The sequence below is a fragment of the Panthera tigris genome, chromosome X (genome assembly GCF_018350195.1).
Source record: "Panthera tigris isolate Pti1 chromosome X, P.tigris_Pti1_mat1.1, whole genome shotgun sequence".
Taxonomy (NCBI): domain Eukaryota; kingdom Metazoa; phylum Chordata; class Mammalia; order Carnivora; family Felidae; genus Panthera; species Panthera tigris.
This window is the reverse complement of record NC_056677.1, coordinates 111,289,597-111,295,804: the sequence shown is the minus strand read 5'-3', so window position 1 is coordinate 111,295,804 and position 6,208 is coordinate 111,289,597. Positions and strand designations below refer to the sequence as shown.

Here is a 6,208-nt window from a genome sequence, read left to right as displayed (position 1 = left end):
TGTCACTTAGCACAATGTTTTCAACGTTTGTCCATGTTGTAGCAGTATCATCACATCATTCCTTGGTATGGCCAAATAATATTCCATATATGGATCTATAATTTGTTTATCCAGTAATCATTTGTTGGACGTATGGGTTGTTTCTTTTTTGGCTGGTATGAATAAAGGTAAAATTCACATTTGTCTGCAAGTGTTTGTGTAGCCATATGCTTTCATTTCTCCTTGGGTATATGCTAGAGGTCGAATTACTGGGTCATTGGTAATGTTATGTTTACACGTTTGAAAAACTGCTGGACTATTTTGCAAAGTGTCTGCACAATTTTACACTCCTGTAATGCGTGAGGATTCCGCTTTCTCCATTTCTCTCCAGTGCATGTTAATTTCCGTGTTGTTTGGGGTTTTTTTTGGCTACCCTAGTGAGTGTGAAGTGGTACCTTAGTCTGCTTTTTATTTACATTTCCCTAGTAACTAACGATGTTGAGCATCTTTTCATGTGCTTGTTGGCCATGTGTATATCTTTTTGGAGACATTTCCATGCAAGTCCTTTGCCAATTTGTAAATTAGGGGTTTGACTTTTTGTTGTTTAGTTGTAAGAGTTCATTATATCTCAGAATGGATCAAAGACCTAAGTGTAAGTCGTAAAACTATAAAACTCTTAGAAAAAATGTAGAGATGAATTTTCATGACCTTTGGATTTGGCCGTGGTTGCTTAGATATGATTCCAAAAGCATGACGAACAAGAAGAAAAGCCAGGTGAATTGTGCTTTATCAAAAATTTCTAAATTTTTCATCAATGGACACTATTATAAGAAGGTTCTGTGACAACTCACAGAATAAAAGAAAAATTCTTCAAATCATACATACGACAAGGTGTATTGTCCAGACTATAAAGAATTCTTACATTGTAACAAAAAGACAAACAATCCAATATTTGTAAATGGTCAAAGGACTTGAATGGACATTTCTCCAAAGAGTCTCAATGGCCAACACCCAGATGAAAAGATGCTCAACGTGATTAGTCATCAGGAAAATGCGAATCAAAACCACAATGAGATACCTTAGACCGTGGAGTTGACCAAGAACCCACATGAAGATTTGGGAGGTACCCCCTGCTACCTGATAGGTCCCTCTGCACTGCTCCTGCTGTCGCTCAAGGTGCTATCTGTGAGATTCCTCCCCGTTGGCACAGGCCTCTAGGTCCCAAGCCTTTTGGGCCGTCTTGCCTCCTTTTTCTGTGAGCTGCGTGGGAGAGGGTGCGCAAAATCGCCCCTCCGGGGACACGAGAAGCCGAGTCAGAACTCACATGGCAAGGGGACAGGCCCGGGGAGGAGGTGACAGGATGCAGAGGGCTAGAGTTGTCCTACATAACCAAGGTAGGGGTGGGGTGGGGAGCAGGAGCCCTGATGTGCGGGCAGGTGGAGGGTGGCGGGGGACCATCCTCGAACAAAAGCGGGGCGGGGGTCAGGCAGCTGTCCCCACTGCCCAGGACAGTCATGCCTGCAGCTGCACTGCTCTCGCAGCTCAGCCCTCTCTCTCCCTGTCTCCTGGCTGGTCCCCGGGGCTGGCCATGTCGCAGGAGCACCCTCCCCGCTTAGCTTGCTTCTCCATGCCCGAAGTCCTCACTCCCATGCCGACTTCCCCAGGGGACTGTCGCGCCCTGCACCCTCTCCCCAGCATCTCTTCCAGGGGACCCCGCATCCCAGAACTGCCGAGTGGGCTGGGGCCTTCAGTCCAGTACATTCTCGGCTTCCAGGCACCACCACCACCGACTGCCAGGTTTTCCCCACCCGGCCGGATAAGGGCCTGGCCGGTCCAGACTTTGGGGACAGTGAGAAGAGCCATTCCCTTCAGGGGGCCCAGAGGGTGTGACATTCCCATATTAAAATGCCCTGTGCTCTGACTTTTAAAATATGAACTAGAACCAACAATGACGCAATGCTGTCGTGTCTAAATGATAATCTCCTGAGCATCAGAATAAGAAACCCCAAAGGAGTGTCCTCAACTTCCCGCCCTGCTGGTGGCCTGTTCTGAAACAATGTGTGTCCCTAGGCTAGTACCTGGGTTTTCCAGGGGAACCCAGAGGGTGTCTCAAAACCGCCTAGGGAGAGGAGTCTCCCTTCCTGGAGGGACCTGCTTCCACATCGCGGTTCCCTTTTGTCCCGGGTTAAAGGTGGAAGAGACCTGCCCTGCAGTGTGACCTCGCCATCCCCCGGTGTAGGAGAGCTCCTGCACTCCGTGTGACCATGAGTAAGATCCCCTGTCCAGTGTCACTGACCTAAGGACGCTGTTTGGGCAATAAGAACACATCGAACCAAAAGGAGGAAAACGCAGCTTTTATTTCAAGAGCTGACACGAGAGAGGTGTTTGTTATTTTAAATCAATTTTTCTTTCGCATTTTCAAGAGGTGGGGGCGGGGGTGGGGGTGAGCAGGCAAGACCCATGGCTGTTTGGAAGGGGCCACCTGCACCGGGGCGTGGCTCAGTCCAGCATCCACACCCACATGGACAGGTCCACGTCACTTCTGTGCCTCCCCAGCTGCCTATTCAGTAAAAAGCACAGGATATTTTGGGAAGGCCTGGGGCGTCTTGAGGGTCTAGTTGTCTTCTCCTCGTTGCTGGGTGCGGGTGTGCTGGGTTTCACTTCAGGTTTTTCTTTCTCCATGACTCGCTGACGCCACAGACGGCTTCACGAAGGAGCACCACTCCTGGAAAAGATGATGAAAGTCAATCGACCCGGGGGACCCGGGGGCCTCTTCCCCCCGCCACCCCCCCACCACATGCACCTGTTTCCAGGGTAGTCCTCAGAGATCGCTTTATCTGCCTCGTTCCCTGCAACAAGGCAAGAACAGTTGAAGAGAATCCACTCCAGGCATTTCAAGAAGGAAAGGATCTAAGGAAAGGATCCTTAGGAATCTAAGGAAAGGATCCTTTCCTAAGGAAAGGATCTGTGTAAGGCCCGGAGGAGCAAAGGACAAGGGCTGTGAGTGTGATGACAAACTGCGTTTGGAGACCGCACTCACCCCTAATACCTGACCTTGACCCCCACACCCCTGATCCCTACCACGACCCCCAGACTGCCCCCCCCAAAAGCTTTGTGCTGTATTTCTGAACCCGACGCAGTGCCCGTTTTATCCAGTAGGGTTGGGGGTCATCAGGTGGGTGGGCATGGTAACGTCACAAAGAAACATTACATGTTATTGGTGGATATGGATATCTTACCTCTCAGACCACCGAGCTCTCGCTTCAGGAACGTCTGGAAGAGAGGTCGAGGAGTGAGAGAGAGGATTCTTCTCCTCCTCGTCTTATCCTTCCTGCCCTGAGCCCCAGGGCCTGACTGGCTAAGCCCAGAGGTGTCACGGTGACTCACAATGGCTCTCAGAACCTTTTGACCACACGCAAGTTCCGAGCGCTGGACACGATCACCTTGGTTACTACTGGTTCACGGCTGAAAACTGCAAGTGGGCCAGTGGTGCCGGGGCCGGGGGAGGGGGGTCAGTTGTTACCCACATTCAGTGACACCTGGATCAGTCGAGGACTATGAGAACCAGGTCAGACCTCCTTTGCCTGAGAGGCAGAGAGGGCCCAGCCTCCAAGCTGTCGTCCCAAACTGAGTAGAACCACGTCAAGACATTAAGATACGGAGTTCAGTCTCTAAAAGACCTCAGAAAGGGATGGCAACTATTATTAGTGTCCGACTAACACAAGACAGTGGCAAAACTGCCTTTCTCTTAATGGATTTCCTTCTTAGGAGAACCAAAGTAGACACCCAGGAAGTAGATCAGGAAAGGTTGACTGACATCAGTTAAACACATAAGAAAATAAGTTTTGTAGACACTTCTATTAGGAAATACAATACAAAGAAAATGTCTTATTCAAACGCGTCATGAGCATTGTAAAATACCTCCAAATATAATTAACTTAAAAAAAAAACCTAGGGAAAATGTCCATGAACCTTTTCATGAGCTTCCTGTTTGGACACTGAAATAACATTTTTATTTATTTTTTGGGGGAAAAGGAAGGCTAATCTTTGAAGTGTTGTCGATTCTGCTCTAAATTCCCCTCTAAATGTGTGATTTCAGTGTGATCGCAATCATAAACCACAACAGGAATTTGAGTGTATACTTGGAACCAGTACCTGGGGTATAAAATGACCTTGAAGAGAAAATGCGAGGGATTATCCAAACAGGGGCATTTTCCCTACTGGATATTAAAACTTACTCTATAGGATTAGCAATGAAACAGGAATTGACAAACACGTCAGTGGAACAAACTAGAGGGTCTAGAAATATTTTCATATATATGTGGGGATCAAGTAAGTGATAAAGCTGGCGTTTCACATCAGGTGTCACCTTTAAGCAGTATCTTATGACTAAGTTGGTGTGTGTGTGTGTGTGTGCGCGCGTGCCCTTGCGTACACATGTTGCGTGTATTCTTAAAGTGCGGAGGAGCTTCTGGGGCCACTTGTTATCTCTCCTAGAGGTAATTCTAGATCCCGTCAACTTTTACAGGCTTTTTCAGTCGTGCTTCTTCCCGAAGCCGGCTCTGGTGTCAACCAGTCATGGAGAAAGGACACGGAGAAGTCGGTCCCAGCGCGCCCACGCAGAGCATCAGGAAGGCAGATGAATACCTGAAACCCACCTGGGCCTGTTAAAACGTGCTGAGCTTTTTACTGGGGCGGCAGCTGGGGAGGCACAAAAAGGATGAGGCTCTGACCCGGTGGCTGTGGACACTGACACAACGGTCACCAGGGTGGACGTGGCCTTTGCCAAAAAGCCATGGGACTGACCCACCCAAGATCCTTGGGGATCATGAAAAATCCCAGGAAATGGTGTGGGTCCACGAATCCTTCCCCTGATGAAACCATTCAAGTTGAAACATTGATTTCACTTCTCTTGGGTTCGTGTGTTGCTTGTTCTCGTGCTCTGCGTGCTTCCGACTCTGTGCCAGCCAAAGGCCACCAACGTGTCAAGTCCTGCTATTTACCCTTAGACGGTGTTTCCTAACTAACACGGCAGCGTCTGGGGGATTTGGAATCGAGAGGGGCCCCCTTTGGAGAAGCTGGAAAGGCTGCTGAGTTTACGAACGAAAAGGCCTCACACCTCCAACTTACTAAGGAGACGGGTCTTGCAGGAGGCCGCTCGGAGGTCTCAGAGTTTGCGGGGGACAGTGGGAAGAAGTCAGAATCCAAATAAGTTTCGAAAGGGGGTGACTGGGGGGAATGAGGACAGTTCTCCATGTGGGGATCTAATGGTTGGAAAAGGGGAGGGAGCCATATTCGGGCTCAGTCACAGTGGCATGAACGTGCCACACCTGGTCCCCCTTTCCTACTTAGGCCTTAAGCCTGGGCCAGGCCTGAGCTGGGAGGGAGTGGAGGCATAAACATTGGCTTCTCTGGGGTGTCAAGCCTGCTGCCTTACAGACTACAACCTACACCTACATTGTCGTGGGCTCACTGCCGACTGGAGATCTTGGGACTTCTCAGCCTCCATAAGAACACAAGCCAATTCTGTTTCTGTTGCTTTTTGGTTTACTGTTTTAATTTATGCTTTTTTCTAATTAGGCTCCATGCCCAATGTGGGGCTCAAACTCAGGACCCTGAGATCAAGAGTTGCACGCTCTACCGACTGAGCCAGCCAAGCATCCCATAAATACTGTTTATTAAGGCTCCCCACGACCTAATTCTTTCTGATAAATCTGACTCTATCAACCTACCTACCTACCTGTCTGTCTGTCCATCCTATTCGGTCCGTCTCTTCAGAGAACCCTGATAATACTGTAAGAAATGCCAAATCTTGCCAGCAAGCTAGGCAAGGGCCTGGAACACATTCTCCCTCCCAGCCCTCAGAAGGAACAACACTGCCCACTCATGACCTCTGACTTGTCTCCGGAACTGTGACTCCATACGTTTCTGTTATTTCCTCCACCGAGATTGTGGCAAACTAATGAACCTTCTGACGCTGCAAGTCGCAGAAGAGAATTTAAAAAGCAGCCTGCTCTTTCCCCCTTGTAAAACTGAGTTCCCCAGTTCCCAATTGTTGCAAGGATAACAAACACCCAGAGGTTAACGCATTGTTCTTTTCTTCCACGTTTATGGCCTTTTTTAAAGCGGCTGTTGTTTCTTAGGTGTTTTTTCTTTTCTATTCTATTTACTTGTACCAGTTCGTTCTGATTCCTGGTGTTTCTAATGTGGCTTCATTTCAGCAATGGCT

At 48.7% G+C, this 6,208-nt stretch overlaps 1 long non-coding RNA gene across 1 annotated transcript; it reads right to left on the bottom strand.

Annotated features, from left to right (window-relative positions):
• Positions 1-2,318: 2,318 nt before the first annotated feature.
• Positions 2,319-3,352, bottom strand: LOC122235396. The gene is made up of 3 exons (XR_006213460.1): positions 3,219-3,352; positions 2,783-2,828; positions 2,319-2,704 (listed from the first exon to the last, which is right to left on the bottom strand). It is a non-coding gene; the product is annotated as an uncharacterized LOC122235396 (long non-coding RNA).
• Between the last annotated feature and the right edge of the window lie 2,856 nt (positions 3,353-6,208).